This window comes from Tursiops truncatus, chromosome 3 (assembly GCF_011762595.2).
Source record: "Tursiops truncatus isolate mTurTru1 chromosome 3, mTurTru1.mat.Y, whole genome shotgun sequence".
NCBI lineage: Eukaryota > Metazoa > Chordata > Mammalia > Artiodactyla > Delphinidae > Tursiops > Tursiops truncatus.
In genome coordinates this window covers 39081936-39100218 of record NC_047036.1, presented here as the reverse complement: position 1 = coordinate 39100218, position 18283 = coordinate 39081936, and positions in this window count along the sequence as shown.

Genomic DNA, 18283 nt, shown 5'->3' with positions numbered 1-18283 from the left:
TCTCTCTTCTCATTTTGCTTAACTTACTGTGTTTGGGATCTCCTTTCGCAGACTGCAGGTTCATATTTCCCGTTGTTTTTGGTGTCTTCCCCCAGTGGCTAAGGTTGGTTCAGTGGGTTGTGTAGGCTTCCTAGTGGAGGGTACTAGTACCTGTGTTCTGGTGATGAGCCTGGATCTTGTCTTTCTAGTGGGCAGGCCCGTGTCTGGTGGTGTGTTTTAGGGTGTCTGTGACCTTATTATGATTTTAGGCAGCCTCTCTGCTAATGGGTGTGGTTGTGATCCTGTCTTGCTAGTTTTCTGGCATATGGTGTTCAGCACTGTAGCTTGCTGGTGGTTGAGGGGAGCTGGGTCTTGGCATGAGATGGAGATCTCTGGGAGATTTTTGCCGTTTGATATTACAGTGAGCTGGAAGGTCTCTGGTGGACCAGTGTCCTGAACTTGGCTCTCCCACCCCAGAGACACAGGCCTGATGTCCAGCTGGAACACCAAGACCCTATCATCCACATGGCTCACAATAAAAGGGAGAAAAAGAGAGAGAAAGAAGAGAGAAGAAAGAAAAAAAGAAAGAAAGAAAGGAAATTTATTAAAATAATTATTAAAAATTAAAAAGGTTTTTTAATTAATAAAAAAAGAAAAAGAAAGAAAGAAAGAGCAGAGCAACAAAACCAAAAAACAAATCCACCAATGATAACAAGTGCTATATACTATACTAAAAAAAAAAAGGAGAGACAGAACCCTAGGTCAAATGGTAAAAGCAAAGCTATACAGACAAAATCACACACAGAAGCATACACATACACACTCACAAAAAGAGAAAAAGGGAGAAATATACATATATTGTTGCTCCCAAAGTCCACCGCCTCAATTTGGGATGATTTGTTGTCTATTCAGGTATTCCACGGATTCACGGTACATCAAGTTGATTGTGAGGATTTAATCCGCTGCTCCTGAGGCTGCTGGGAGAAATTTCCCTTTCTCTTCTTTGTTCACACCGCTCCCGGGGTTCAGCTTTTGGATTCGGCCCCGCCTCTGCGTGTAGGTCGTCGAAGGGCGTCTGTTCTTTGCTCAGACAGTATGGGGTTAAAGGAGCAGCTGATTCGGGGGCTCTGGCTCACTCTGGCTAGGGAGAGGGAGGGGCACGGAGTGCGGGGCGGGCCTGCAGCAGCAGAGGCCAGTGTGACATTGCAACAGCCTGAGGTGCACCGCGTGTTCCCCCGGGGAAGCTGTCCCTGGATCACAGGACCCTGGCAGTGGCGAGCTGCACAGGCTCCCGGGAGGGGAGGTGTGGATGGTGACCTGTGCTCACACACAGGCTTCTTGGTGATGGCAGCAGCAGCCTTAGCGTCTCTTGCCCGTCTCTGGGGTCCGCGCTTTTAGCCGCAGTTCGCGCCCGTCTCTGGAGCTTCTTTAAGCGGCGCTCTATATCCCCTCTCCTCACGCACCAGGAAACAAAGAGGCAAAAAAAAGTCTCTTGCCTCTTTGGCAGGTCCAGACTTTTCCCCGGACTCCCTCCCGGCTAGCTGTGGCGCACTAGCCCCCTTCAGGCTGTGTTCACGCCGCCAACCCCAGTCCTCTCCCTGAGATCCGACCGAAGGCCGAGCCTCAGCTCCCAGCCCCCGCCCGCCCCGGCGGGTGAGCAGATAAGCCTCTCAGGCTGGTGAGGCTGGTCGGCACCAATCCTCTGTGCAGATATATCTCTGCTTTGCCCTCTGCACCCCTGTTGCTGCTCTCTCCTCCGTGGCCCCGAATCGTCCCCCCACCGCCACCCGCAGTCTCTGCCCGCAAAGGGGCTTCTTAGTGTGTGGAAGCCTTTCCTCCTTCACAGCTCCCTCCCACTGGTGCAGGTCCCGTCCCTATTCTTTTATGTCTGTTTTTTCTTTTCTCTTTTGCCCTACCCGTGTACGTGGGGAGTTTCTTGCCTTTTGGGAGGTCTGAGGTCTTCTGCCAGCATTCAGTAGGTGTTCTGTAGGAGTTGTTCCACGTGTAGATGTATTTCTGATGTATTAGTGGGGAGGAAGGTGATCTCCGCGTCTTCCTCCTCCACCTTCTTGAATCTCCTCCTCATTCTCAAGCTGTGCATTTTAAAATATCCAATTGATACCTCAATAAAACATTTTCATTCCAGTAATAATAAGAACATTTAAAAATAAAAAAGAGTACACATAAGTTAAATCATTAAATATAAAAATATAAATAAATTTCACTGGTCTCATCTTCAAAGAAAAGACTTGAGATATATATTAATAAACTTGTTTATTATATTAAGGACAAAATTAAAGAAAGGGAACATCACTTTGCATTAACCTAATTAAATGTTTAAATTGTGAAGCTAAATGTCTCTTCCACACTCAACAACCACAAAATGGTTAGTCACAAGATATAGAAAATATCAGGTTGGCTTCCAATTTTTGGTGCATAATAAATACAATTTTAAAATGATACAACTGAATTTATTTACAAAATAAAAATAGACCCACAGACATAGAAAACAATGTTGTGGTTAACAAAAGGGGAAAGGGGTGGCGGGATAAGTTAGGAGTTTGGGATTAACATACACACACTATTATATATGAAATAGATAACCAACATGGATCTACTGTATAGCACAGGGAATTATACTCAGTATTTTTAAAACCTATAAGGGAAAGAATCTAAAAAAATAGATATGCATGTATGTATAACTGAATCACTTTGCTGTACACCTGAAACTAACACAACATTGTGAGTCAACTATACATCACTAAAAAAAAAGTGAAGTAACATCAACAAAACTTTAACAGTAATATGTTCTGTGTTCTATACCCAGCCACGTTATAATTCCTGTAAGAAAAATATGCAAAGATATTCTCAGATGTATCTAAACCCAGAGTATACTCCATTCTGGCGTTCAAAAAACCTCAAGAATGTTCTTTAGAACATTTTTTTTTCCAAACAAGTAGTGATAACAAAGAAAAAATTATTGGGGTTGATCTCCAAGTTAAATTACTGAGCACAGCATTAAGCAGGAGTGGGATGAGGAGTGGAGAAAAGTTATATTCCATAAAGACGGGTACATTTGTATAGTGCGATTCTTTTATTTATTTTATTATTATTATTTTTTTTGCGGTACACGGGCGTCTCACTGTTGCGGCCTCTCCCGTTGCGGAGCACAGGCTCCGGACGTGCAGGCTCAGCGGCCATGGCTCAGGGGCCCAGCCGCTCCGCGGCATGTGGGATCTTCCCGGACCGGGGCACGAACCCGTGTCCCCTGCATCGGCAGGCGGACTCTCAACCACTGCGTCACCAGGGAAGCCCTATAGTTCTATTCTTGACTTTGATAAGTTTGTTTAAGAAAACTTTACAATTTCAATATAATTACATGTACCTTTTTACCTTAATGACCATATCCCAAGTTATTTAAGGAGGTCAAAGGAAGAGAAAATAACGTCAACAAAACCGAAACACTTGGAAATTTTTATATTCATTTTATAAATAACAATTAGTCAAGGAGAAAATTGGGTCAATGTTAACAGAAAGAGTAGAGAAACACACTCACATCAGACTTATGAGATGCAGCTAAAGCTATATTCAGAGCAAATGTCATTTTCATTATTTTTAAAATAAGTGAAATATTTTAAAGGTTTACTCAAGAGATAGGAAGAAAAATAAGAAAATCTAAATAATTCAGAAGGAAGTAATTAATAGAGCGTCAAGCAGAAATAACTGTGAAGCAAAACTATGGAAATGAAAATTATTAGGCTTGTATAAACAATGATATAGAAAAAACCTTTAATCATATTATTTCAAAAAATAGAAAGGATATATTTTAAGAGTTATAGCGTATATTTTAAAATGAGATTCTTCTAAGAACAACTGATGCTAATATATTTAATAATCTCAAGAGAATGGACAAATTTTCTAAAGAAAAATTTATAAATAGTCAAAACTAATTCAATATGAATTTTTAAAGAAAAAATTTAATAAAGCAAAAAAAGAAGGGAAACTGTAAAAAACTTAGCACTAACAGAAAAGCATCTCCAGAGATAGTTGCTTTTACACTTGACTTTTCTAAGTTTTCAAGACACATAATATCTGTGCTACAAAAATTACTGAAAAACAGATTAAAAAATGGAAAGTTGCCAAATTCATTTTTTTATAAAGCAAGAACTATTCTGCAAATAAAAGCTGACATAGATACATGGAATGGAAATCTGTGTATCCAATTCTTTAAGACTGCAGACTTGGAAAATCTTAGACAACAGCAAAATGGTCTTTAGTCCAAGAATCAAACTATTCATCATGAAATCTATTAATAAAATTTATCACATAGACAAGTTAAATATAAAAATATAATATAGTCTTTCCAATTGGATACCCCAAAAGGCTACAAAAAAAAAAATCCAAGAACCATTAACTAGTATACGTTTTTAATATATAGAAATAAAAATGCTTCCTGAACATGATGGAAACTATCAAGCTTGGTCCAAGAGACAATGTGGGATTTAATCCAAAACTGCAGGAAGACAGCATTACTATTGAACAGTGTCCTAAGTCTAACTAGTGAAACTTGGAAAGGAGAAAGCAAAATAATTATTTGCAGATGATATGATGTTAAAGCTGGAAAACCTAAACGTATAAAAGATGTAAAGCAATTTAACACTTGAATCTCACTTAAAATGAAACATGCATTAAAAATGCCTAGAATACAAAGGATATCTTTGGATAGAAATGTAGTATCTACTTTTTTTTGCCATCTTTTGCTGATTTCTAAATTTTCTTATGCATACGTACTCTTAACCAGTGGAAACAAACCTACAAACAAAAAGTAACAAAAATATCTGTAAACCATAACACTAAGAAAACTGGCAGGGGGACGGGGTAGAGTTCATTCCCATGATGCTGAAATCATTAGCGGCTTTGTACATACATGTTTATGACAAACACACACATGCACATACTTATCTATTTAAACGTTTCTGTGTGTGTGAATTCATACTATCTATAATGATGTTTTCAACATAGAATGTTATTGACTTCATACATCATGGACATTATTTTATATAAATACATATATTTATCTCAGTCATTATTTCAACAGCCAGATAGATACATGGTGGTATCTTGTGTGGGTTTGCTACAAAATTCTTAACTAGTCCCTTGTTAAGGAATTTAAATTGTTTTCAAGTCTTAACTTGTACAACTAATGCATTCAATGACCATTTTTGCACTTATGTACTAGTGTAATCTATTGCTGTGTAACAAACTACCACAGAATTTAGCAGCCTAAAATAGTCATTTATTTTTCCTTAAGGTTTCGAGTGTCAGGAATCATGGGTGATTCTTCTGTTTCTCACGACATGAACGGAAATTACTCAGTGGTATTTAGATGCCAGATATGCTGGTCTTGGGGGTGCAAGGTGACTTTCCTCTTATGACTAGTGCCTCAACAAGGATGACTGGAAAGCTGAGCCCAGCTGGGACAGGTGACAGGTGTGCCTTCATGTACACTCTTCCACATGGCAAGTCTCGCAGTAGTTAGCATCTCACATAGCAACTCAGGGCTCAAGAAAGAGTGTTCCAAGAGACCCAAATGGAAACTGCAAGGTGTTTTAAGACCTAAACTTAGAGATTCTATAACATAAATTTGCCACTTTCTACTGGTCAAGGAATCCACTACAGCTAGCCCAAAGTTAAAAGGAGGGGAATTAAACTCTACCTCTCAATAGAAGTAACAGTAAATAACTATAGCCACTTTAATATTTAATAACACAGTGAGTTTACCTAGGGTACCTTGAAGTGTAATTGCAGGGTCAAAGTGCATGCACATTTTAAATTACTTTCCAAAAAGTTTATACCAAACAAATTTTAAAGAAATTTTAGAGTGCGCTTTCAAAATAGACATGTGCACTAACAAGTTAATTGTTCTGGAGTGGTCCTCAAAAACACTTACTATGTTCTATTGTGCTGTTCATTAAGAGTCAGTTGGTGATGTGAAAAACTCAGCTGAGCAAATGAAATATGACTTCTGGTGTAAAGTATCAGAAACTTAAGATCTTCAAGATAAGCAATTAGGGATTGATTCTCCCTTATCCATAATGCTCATTGAAACTCTAAACACAGATTTTTTAAATGGTTTGCTGTATTGTTCAGGACTATCTCTTAAAGGCTGATAATTGATTTATTATATTGGGAGGTAAAACTTCTAATGGTAGGATTTACCATATTATAATTAGACCTATACTGAGACAATAAATCTCTTTGCTCTCTGAATCACCTCTAAATCATCTCCATGAATTATTTTGTAGATTTCCATTTTTTTCCCCTTCTCTGAGGCTGGTGGGGTAAGAAAAATGTGCAACCTTCCTCCACTTTGGTGGAGATGCCACCCACATACCTAACTCTCTCCATCTAAAGGAATCATTTGGAAATAACATTGGCTACAAGTAACAGAGAACTCAACTAATAATGACTTAAAACATAACATTTGTTGTTAACAAGACTGGGGATGTGTAGTCTCAAGATAGGTCAGTAATTCCACAATATTTTTAAGGATTCAGTTTCTTTCTCTTTCCACTCCATTATTCTGAACTGTTGGCTTATTGTCATCATGATTATTGCCTCATGGGGGAAAAATGGCTGCTTTAGCTCCAGACACAATATTCATATACAAAATTTTTTAAAAATGGAGAATGAGCTCTCCTCTCATGTGATTCCCCTTTATAAGGTAGCAAAAACCTTCTTTAAAGCTCCCCAGTGGGCATCTCATTGGTTTTACTTGGTCACTCTTACCCCCAGGGGGGCTGGGAAAGAGATTACCTGGCTTTCCAGTCTCTGTTGTGAGTTGTTAAAGGAAAAAGAGATTTCATGGGCATGGCTTTCTGTCAGCGAACAAACAGTTCTGCCATACAAGACAAAACAGAAAGCAGGTTGAATCTTGGAATAAGATTGAAAAATTCCACTCAAGAATGCTTCTAGAATAGAAACAAAAAATCTCTGCAGATTACGTATGATCCTAATTTCCAGTACAGACCTAGCAAGTAATGGAACCCAAGACATCCAAACTCACCTTTCTTGGAGACCTAACAAGGGTAGATTTTAGTGAGCTTGCTGCGGATTAGGGAATTTAGAATTCTTTCTCTTCCCTTCGCCCCTCCTTCTCCTCTAAGTCTGGCTTTAGTGTCAGCTTTCTATTTGTAAAATTTATGTTTTTTATTGTTGGAGCAACGGACAAAAGAAGTTGTCAGACAGGGAAATAACAAAGAGTAGAGGAAAAAACAAGAATTTGGGAGACCCTGGGTAAGGAATCAAGGTTTTATTCCTGGACCTGCTGCTAGTTATGAAATCTGAGGCTCTTGCTGAACTTTTTAAAGTCTTAGTTTCTGCATCTGTAAATAAGGAAGTGACAAAAGATTGCATTCAGGGCTATGGTCTATTATTTCATTTCGACTTTGTCACATAGCAGCCAAAAGCAGAATAAGCTTAAGGAAAGCTGGTTTCTTACTAGCTGGAGCCACATCATCAATCACCATCATCAGCTTCATCCCCATCTTCGTTGAGCATAAGGAACCAGGCAATATCCAAAGTACTATTTGTGGATTATAGCATATAGTTCCATCTTTACAATAACCCAATGCTGTAAATTTTGCTTTCTATCCCCCTCTTTAGAAATGACACAGTTGAGATTAGGAGTGGTTATTTGCCCAGAATTGCTTGAAAATTTACAAGGCCAGGAATTAAACAAAGTTATACTTGAATACAGATACTAAATACTTATCCATTACACAATTGATTAGCTGAGGAAAATCTCAATGAACTATGAGACTGGTGTAATTGTTTTGATTTTCAAATAAAGCTTGTTCATTAAAATAGTACCAAAATAAGAATGTACAAACTTTTGACATTTTGCCAACATGTTCTTATCAGAATGATCTAACCCTAGGATCTGTGTTCACTTTGAATGCTTGTAAGCAGTCCACGCAGATTTAGAAGACTCAAGGGCACTCAAGAGTGGCATTTACAATGTTGCCCAGATATTGATGAGTAGTATGACAGACTGATTTTTTTGATAGTTTTCTAGCTCCAATACCTGACAGATAAACTTTAAAACAGAAAAAAGAACAGCCTGTGATAAGATAAAGTAATTGAAGGATTTATCCTATTCCTGTCATGCACTAGGTAGATTAAAAGTAGCCTTGCTTAGAGCAGAATTATAGGCAACAAATCGATAGAGTGGATACAACAGGAAGCTTGTAATAGCCTTAGGTGCAAAAGAAACAGTTTGCTTTACCAAAGCAAACTCCTGCCAGTGTTACTTCTACACAAAATGGGTTGGCAGTCAGCCAGCCTTGTGTTGTTTGGGGCCAGATTCCCGTGAGGAGACAGTGTGGAACTGCTACTTACATGCTCAGAAAGTAGTAAAAGCAAGCCTGGTTCTTTTCTTTTGTTACTATAACTGAACAGCAAAATATTTTTATTTTCTGCACAAGGCTTGGAAGGGTGCTTCAGACAGCTGTGCAGAGACATTTGCACCTGAACGAAAAGAAACCAAATCCCAAAGAGAGAAAGGGTGCTGAAGTGAATAAAATTCACCCCGTTTGATGGCAATTTGGTGAAAATGTCTGTTTTCTGTGACAGGGCTTCTTATAAAGCTTAGAAACCAGCTGTTCCCAGAAGTGGATACCTGAAGCCTAACAAGCAAAGTAGGAAGTGGAATAATTTGTGAATAAAGGTTTTTCTTCCCTGCTTAAATGTAGAGTGGCAAATATTCGTATTTCCATGAAAAAAAAAAAACGCATTCATTGAATGGTATTTCGAAACATACCAGATAGAATTGCACGTTTAAAAGCCTTTTACACCCTTGCACATCAACAGAGCAGTTCTTTTACAGCAAGAACCACACATCTTTAATGAGTTTGAATTTGAGGATGAGAAAACAAGCAGAGAATAAAGTTAATATCTCCATTGGCATAACCATAGTGTAGAATCTGTCAATGCCAGCAGTTCAGAGGTGTATCTAAACAGTGACTTCACTTGCCAAAGGCTTCCTGGAATTAGGGTGTGAGTTTTTGACTCAAGTAACAATCAGATGTGCCTTGAACAGTGAGGAGAGGAGATGGAAATGGGGAGAAAAACATCCAGGAAAGGTGAGAATGAGCTTTCTCCTGTGATTTCTATCAATTCTTTGTTTTTGCTGAGTTGGAATCTTCTTGTTGGAAAAAGAAATAAGAAATGAATCAAAAGAGCTCATTTTCTGTAAATAAGGATAACAGTAATTAATATCTTTAGACACTGAGCTACATCAGCCTCCACTGCTTGTTGAAGAGATGTGGAACAGAGCAGTGCTTGTGAGAATGGTGGCTGAGATCTTGAGGTAGAGTTAGGTTGCTAGAAAGATGATGCAATGTCAGTGAGCTAAGTTGTAATAACCTTAATAGGTATTTTCCTGAAATGGAAATCCTGCAAACTAGGATTATGTAGATAATTTCTAGTGCTACTTAATTTTTTACAACCTGTATTGACATTTTCTAGTTACTTGTATTTCACAGCCCTGTTGGAAACTGAGGTGATTTCTTTTTCAAAAACAAAATCCATACATTCTAAAACAACTCTGAGGTCATTAGATTTTTTTTTCAACAATTAAAATACATTATTTCGTGGAAATAACTCTATGTCTCCTTTTTATTGGAATGTCTCAACTGGAGAACCCAAAGCTGCGCCAGTCTTCTATATATATTAGACAATTAATCACCTAAGGGGTATGATTTGAGGGATGCCGGAAGACTCCTCAAATAAAGATGCTGCCTTCTGTATTGCCCGAGTGTCCACAATTTGGTGATTCCATGACTCACATGATTCCACCTCCAAATGTCCTCTTTTGCATGGCAAATACTATTTCTGAGATAGTAAAAGCCCTGGCATAGCACTTACCCAGTAATTTTTCTCCCTACATGATCAGTACAGAAAGAAAAAGCCCTTCTCCCACAACTGCAGCAGGCAAACTCAGTTTTGTTTTTCAAAATCCAGTTCAGTTGCATGACTTTAGCATTTCTACCTTAGGGGAAATCAATTGCTCTTTTCTTTTGGTCACCATAGACTTTTTACTCACCATTCTCACAGCATGCATCACCATATTTTATAATTTGTTGTTTATTGGTGTCTGTTATTCCTATTGGATTAAGATTTCCCATAGGCCAGTGAGAAGGACTGGGTCTGATTCTTATTTATCTTTATATTCCCAGAATATAGCAGTTTAATATGTAGCAGATGTACAAAACTGTTTCTCAAAAGAATTAGTTTACTATCTTGTCTAGGGTATAAGTTTGTCCTGCATCTTACTGTGTGTGAATTCATTCAAAATGGTTGACTTGTTAATTCCACACACATTTACTGAGCAAAATTCAAGAAAACACATGCCCCAGATATTAGATAACCAAAATATAATAGTGTATCAGAAGGGGAGAGATGCAATTAATCTACCTGTGATCTACCCATTAAAGGATTGCATTATCCATATAGAATTTTAAAACAGTAATAAACCATCTAAATATAAGTCTGTATTTTATTATTGCCATGTGCTGGTAATTCTAAACGAGTTCAGTGATAACATATACCTTCCCTCTAGGCGAGACTATACCCATGACCACTCCTCCTTGGTGCACCACTGCCAAAGTGTATTATCCTCTTTTACATTTATTCTTGTTTTCCAAAGCATGCTCTAATTTTCCGAGTTCATCACCAATATAGAAATCACAGATTAGGCTTTTAGGTATTTTATTGGCTTTTCTGTTCCATTGGATATAAAATTTGGGAAATAATTTGAAGCTCTAATTTTGGTCTTAAAGTAGCTCCATTTTCTACTACAAATTGAGTCAATTATACAATTAATTAGAAAATACAAGTTAAATTAGTTCTCATTTGGTCCCACTAAATTCACCATCAGCAAGTCAGGGGTTATGAATCCAACATTTTTTCAATGATATTTTTAATTAGAATCTAACTTAATTTTTTAAATTTTGCAATAAAACCATGTCTTATTTATACTGACAGGACAAATCTATCAATTGACAGTGTTAAGTATAAGAAACATTTGTCATTAGTAGCTGCCCAACCGTCCCAACTTGTACAGTCACTAAACTAATGGCTGACACCATAGGAGAAAACATGCAGAATATTTCCGAGACCCTCCATATACCTGTTACTGAATTATGTGCTTAAAGAAACAAAAGCAGTGTCTCTTTACCTTCAAGAAATGTACAGATTGACAGTACAGAGAAAATGTGTCAAATAACTTCAAGACAAAATTTAAATAAAAGGGAATATGTGTGGCCCATAAGAATTGCCAAACTGAAGACACAGAGACAATTGGTTGCCAGCTATGTAATGAGAAGAATATGGCATCTTCATTGATGATAACCTTATGGTTTAGAAACCCCCACTTTCTTTGCAAGCCCCTCATGTATCTTTCCTTCAAAAAGTAGTCCAAACAGTGTGGCAGGTTAATATTTTGATATATTAGCCAACAGGATTTCTCCCTGTAATTATGTGTACCTCATGACCTTTCCCAGAGCTCACACAGCGAGGGTCTTCCAAGTTCATTTCTCAGGGAAAGGATGTAACAAGAGAGAACCAGAGCCAATAGAAGAGTCAAATTACTGGTTTTTGAGGAAGCCTGGATTTACAGGTGGGAGTAAGAGGCATGAGTCCAGAAACTTTGGAGAAGTGAGAAATGGCAACTCGTTTGGTCCAGCTGGAACAGAATACTTGTTCTGGAATAATCAAAGTTGTGCTTTGAATATACTATGCATCAGTGTTTGAAGGCTGATGTAGATAGATTCGGATCTTGCAAGAAATGAGAAATAGCATCAGATAAAAAGGCAAGTGTATTTATGTAAACAAATCATCTAGCTCTGAAAAAGTCCAAGGGCAAGTAGAGTGCTCACTCTTGGCCAACTCTCCCTCCCTAAACCTTCTGGAACTATTCTATCATGAACATAACTGTGATCGAATGCTGGAGTGTAGAGGAAAGTTCACGTATACCCGAAATAGAGTCCTACTGGCTGCCCAGATTTGTACCTGGGGGGAGGTCTGAGAACGGACTTCTGGGAAAATGCCTTACAGCAGTGATGACAAGCTACCTCTGCTGATTAAGGTATCATGGAGAAGAGTAAGTGATGGCTGAGGACAGCTTTACCTGTTTAAACTCTGAACAGGATAGCCCTTCAACCAGATGCCTGGGTCTAGAGGTACCATTTACCACCAGTTCATTGGTGAAAGAATCTCACTTAATTATACACTGATTGCTAATCTGCTATTCTCTAAGGAACCACAACAGCTTGAAAAGAACAGCCTTCATGTCAAGAGACACTAGAGCAACGTTGTTAACCAAGGGCTTCTGGAATCTGATTGCCAGACTTAGAATCCTAGCTGTTCTCTAATATCATAGCAGTGTGGTCGTAAGGAGGTTTATTAACCTCTGTGGCTGCCTGAATGCCCACTAACAACACAATTACATGCAGTTGGTCTAAGAATTGATACAGAACTTGAGGGAGCTCTTGCCTGTATTCCTGTGCGATATCATTTCCTGTGTAAAGAAAAGATACACAAAGTCATTTTAGGCTGTAAATACACTTTTAGGGCATCAAATAAGGAAATACATTCTTCTAAGGGTCAGATGGAGCCATTTGGACCTGGGAATAGCAGCTTTGTTCAAAACCCAAGAATTCCCCAAATCTTCTGAAGTTTAATAAAGAGACAGTTTGGGATGATGAGACGTTTTTGTACCAGCACCTATTTTCATTCGGGAAAAGTTGACATGTCATTACCAGCTTTGATTCAGGCAGGATGTCATGTCTCTTGACGATGCAGCAAGCAACGTGCGAAGATGACTGAACAAGATGTTTGGTTCAGTCCCTTCACCTGCAGTAACATGTCTGAAAGCATCACTTCTGACTGAAATAATCACTTAACCTGAAGCATTTAGTGGAAATAGAAATCAAGTGGTTAACTCATGTGTCTGCTGAGACCACCCACAACTTTTTTCTCTGTTTCGTAGACAAAGCAATAGTGACCACCATAGACTATGAATCCTCCAAGAGGCAATATTAGTAAGCAAGTTAACAGAGTTCAATAAAATGACATTAACTGGAAATAAATGAATTTTTTTTCAAGCCACACTTAGGAAAATGTATGGAAACTAATTCTTTTCCTACAGCAAAGTTGACTATTATACAGACTGCCAGACACAAAGTAAATAAAGAATTGGACCATCTGTGAGCAAAAAAAGAAAAATTTAAGTTAATTAGACAGAACATATAAGAATGGATTTTGTCTTCATATGGCAGTGTCTCAGCAACAGTCAAGTTCGTAACAACAGATTGTGGCCTCTCCCGTTGCGGAGCGCAGGCTCAGCGGCCATGGCTCATGGGCCCAGCCGCTCCGCGGCATGTGGGATCTTCCCAGACCGGGGCACGAACCCACGTCCCCTGCATCGACAGGCGGACTCTCAACCACTGCGCCACCAGGGAAGCCCAACAGGGACCTTTTTAGAAGCAAAGTTTTAGAGGTATATAAGAGAAATCAAAGAGTGATACTACAAGTCTAAAAACGGGCAAATCATAATCATATGTGTGGTTGGTTTGAGGAATGAGAAGGAAACTGTATTGTAATTGAAATTATTTATGATTTGCACACTCTGGTTTCTGTGTGATGAGAAATAAACAGCCAAATGAATATTTGGTTTAATGAACTCATTCATCCACTGTGAAACTTGCAATCCTCTAAAAGGTGTGAAAAGTGAAATTGGAAAACATGCAAAACACATTTTTTTAACTTTTCAAAAGATACACATGCAAAGAAAATATAAACTTAGATTTTCTTTTGACTGCAAATGGCTAAGATTTTTTTTAAAAATATGAAAGACTGTGAGTAAGTGCAAAGCTATTTTTCTTTCCTCCTAAAGCAGATTAACTAGTTGGGTTTTTCTTTGAATAGCTTAAAAGGTTCAAGTTATATCTGGCAGAGTGAATAGGTAATGATATATGCCTCATTCACCAAAGAAACAAATGTTTTGTTTCCCAACTCTAATTCTGTATTTTGTAGTAAGCTAGGGTGATATAATATACACTAGTATTATTGTAAAACAAGAGTTTATTACTTGGCTAAGTAAGTTGATCTTTGGAAAAGTGTACAAGTGCTTTGAAATAAAATAAAAACTACTTAATCCAATCTTCTCTCATACAATTTCTTTCAAGGAGAACAGACACAGCCTGTTAAAATCACAAAGAATGTAGAGTTTCCATTCATGGACAAAGTGTCCTCATTCAAACTCCCACTCTAAGCTACCTTGCCCCTCTTCTCAACTTTCTTTGCAGCAGGGAAATGTGATTCCATGAAACCTCCGGGATTTTGTTTTATGTTAACTGGCAGAGCTTTTCACGTCTCACAGAACTGGTGACACCTAAATGACACACACTTTGGATTGTCCTGTTGTGTGGAAAATGCAGAGAAAGGGAGGAGGAGAAACCTAACACAGGTGGGCGAGGGCAACGTGGCTGTCACAAATGTTCCTGAGATCAGGGCCAAGCTTAGGATCGTTAGGGAGATGATAAAACAATTGCTTCAGTGAAATGATTTCTTAAGAGGTGTTATATTACAAACCAAGTCCTGAGAATTCTCCAAAATCTGGCTGGCCTAGACTGAAGCTTTGCAAAGGAAAAAGTTAAATCTTCAGAATCTTTAGCCAGGCTGTGAACAGAAACTAGCAATAATTTAAATGTAATTAGTAGACCACGTCTGGCTTGCAAAGTGACTCCGGAATTGTGTCCGCGTTTTATACAAGAGGGGGACTGGTGTAAAATGCCACCATTTCCAGCAGTATGGGGGATACGATCAAATATTTTGGAATGAAATTCTATTTGGTCACGTGTCTATGTTTTTCTAGAATTCAGCTATAGATGATTATTTGGTGGTATTTATCTATTTAGATTCTTTGTAAGAAGTCATGAGCGATGCATGTTGTCTAATTTCAGTGATTTACAGCAGTTGACTTCATACTGATTTGATCAAAATACTCTTATGCCTTCTGACTTTCTAGCAATATGTCTTTAATGTATTCATTCCCGAAAGACTTTTTTTAGTGTGTTCAAATAAAAAAAATCATAAAAGGTTGAGATGTGATTTCCACAAGATTACGAAATGTAAAACAAATGTCAAAGTAAATTTTTGCAATTGCTTTTGATTACAGCATTTTGAGATTCTAGAGCATTTTAGGAAATCCTTAAACCAGACTTTTTTTTTTTTTTCAAGCTAAACATAACCTTCATTGAACCTAACCACATTTCTTTCCCCTCCTGTCAGTCAGTTCCTTGTACTTCTTTTGAATCACCATTTGTAAGACAGGCCCCTAGGGCAGAAAGCATTTGTTGGGCTAGCTCCCATTATGAAAAGACTTCTCTGAAAACTGGGATCCTCTTCAGTGTTAAGAAAGCAAGGCTTCTTCTAGGAGGTCTGTTTTATCAGCCTCCTTGTTTCTACTGTCAATGTGAGTAGCTCATAACTTCTGAGAAAAAGAATGAAATCAAGTGTGAACCAAGGAGACAAACCAGAGCTTTTACAGTCAATGAGAATATTCCTTTCTTTCTCTGAAGTTCAGTAGTGGCTAGAGTTACTAATGGGACTGATCACTACCAAAACATATCTGTATCATTGGCTGTTTTTTTCTTTTTTTCCAGTTCTGAACACAATTGTATTATACTACAACAATAAAATGCCTCCTTTCAGCTAATGAGTTCAAAACTGAATCTAATCTTAGTAGTTATATGAGTAAAGCAGCATGGCTCATTCCTATTTAGGAGAGTGTTTCTGTATAGTATCACAAAAGGAGGGCCAGGTGGGAATAGAATGCACAGCTACTGAATCCCTTTTCAGTATTCCACCTACTAGAAAGCACTGGCTCCATCCAGTTCCACTCAGTCGGCTGCTGATTTGACATCATGATTACATACATAAAGTTATAACTTTCTGTTTATCAAACACCATAGATTCCATGAGGATTATAATTTTGAACTTAGTCTATTTGTGCCAAATTGCCTGAAAATAATAATTAGAGATAATTTAACATAATGAGTACAGTACTTTCAGATAAATTACCCCTACAGAACATTAATTGTATTCATTATACAGAAAGGGATAAAATTCCAAGGCCGTATCTATTATGGTTTTATTTTTAGAAATCATCTTCAATTTCTTTCTTTTTAATTCATAAGACAATAATTTAGACAGAATGAAGACATATTTAACTAGTAAAAGGATCGTATCAGGATGTTATTTCTAATTAAAATTCCACTTAAATTCACCAAAAATAACATTCTAGTTATGTTCCTAAGATGTTTCTTCTTGCATTGCTATGAGTTTAAAATCTCCTTAATATCTAAGCAGTAAAAGAATATTTGTTTGAATTTTTTCCAGTTTTCTAGTTTCGTTATCCTAAATGAACAAATGTAAGAGTAAATATAGAGAGAAAAGCACACTGAATTCTCCGATGGGAAGACTAACTGGGACATTTTTTTTGGAAATTAATGAGTAGTAAAATTTAAACAGAATAAATGTCCCTAGACATCTATGAAATTAATATACTCTTTTTGTTATTGTAATTGTTGAACCTGGAGGATTTACGAAAGTTTAATCAAGGGTGGGATATAACCTTAATGACTGGACTAAAATGTAATTTTCATAGAAAAAGCTGTGAATTGTATGTCTTTTTACCTGAAGTCAATCTGTGGTGGCACAACACAAAGAGATAGTATATATTATAAATTGAATATGGTAGGCACTAGGAAAGTTTAGAATATTTGGTGCTGAAGCAAGACTGGCGATTCATATATTTCCTAATGAAAAACCTCATAAAATTATGAGATTCCCTTTTCTCACATTCCAGGTTCAATATGTAGACTTCTAATTACTAATTCAATTACTGTTGCTCACTAAAAAGTGACGTCTTGGGAGATTCCCACCACGTCTTCAGCTTTAGAGTTCGATCCATTCTTCCCAGTTGGGTTAATATCTACTGTATCTACCTAAACACTTAGTCTTATAAACTAAGATTGAAGTGTTAAAATCAAAATTTTACTATTGGAAACCTAGAGTTTTATCTCTATTAAAATGTCTCCTTGCTTCTAGTCTGAATATACTTATCTGCTTAAGTAATAGGCATCACAAACTAGTACAGCAAAAATAGATGTTGACTTTCAACTCCAAATCTATCTCTCCACACAATAAATGGTCCAACCATCCAGCCAATTGTTCTAACAAACAAACAAAGAAACAAACACCAGAAGCCATCTTTGATTCCCCTCTTTTTCTCACTCTCACCACACAGTTAAGGAGTCCTGAGTGATTCACCTCAAAAATATAACTCATTTCAGTCCCCTTGCCATCTCTATTGGTACCCTAGTTCAAACCACCATCGTCTGTTGCCTGGACCCCTACTATAGGCAACCAATTAGTCACCCAGTTCCCTTCCGGTCCTCCACTCTACCTACTCTATGGGATTGTTTTTATTATAAAATAAGTCATGTGGTGTCTTCCCTCTATTCAAAAACTTCCAGTAGCTGCCTGGTAAGCTCAATAAAGCGAAAGGCCTACAGTTCCTTACGTGATCTGCACCAGCTCTATCTCAGATTTTCTCACTCTCCCCCTAGCTCACCACACCTGGGACACTTGCCTCCTTGCTCTTCCTCCAGTAACCCAGCCATGTGTGTGCTTCAAGGCTTCTGTCATTGCCATTTCGCCAGTCAAGAACGTTCTTCTTCCGGGACTTCCCTGGTGGTGCAGTGGCTAAAATTCTGCACTCCCAATGCCGGGGGCCTGGCTTCGATGCCTAGCCAGGGAACTAGATCCTACATGCATGCTGCAACTAAGAGTTCACATGCCACAACTAAGGAGCCTACATGCAGCAACTAAGACCTGGCACAACCAAGTAAATAAATAAATATTAAAAAAAAAAAAAGTTCTTCCTCCAGCTTGCTGCATCTTCCTCCCTCAGTCTCTTCTGGTTTTTACTCAAATTTTCACCACCTCAGAGAGCCCTTTTATGATCACTCCGAGTAATACAGCAATTTCTCTCTCCCACTGCTGTCTGTTCCTTTACCTGCCTTGCTTTTCCTCAGAACATTGATCATTGCCTGAAAGAGTAAATACTTATTTGCTTGTTTTGACCAGTCTCCCACACTAGACTATAAGGACAATGAGAGCAGGGACTTAGCCTGTTATGCTCAATCTTCCATCTCCAACAGTCAGAATAGCACCA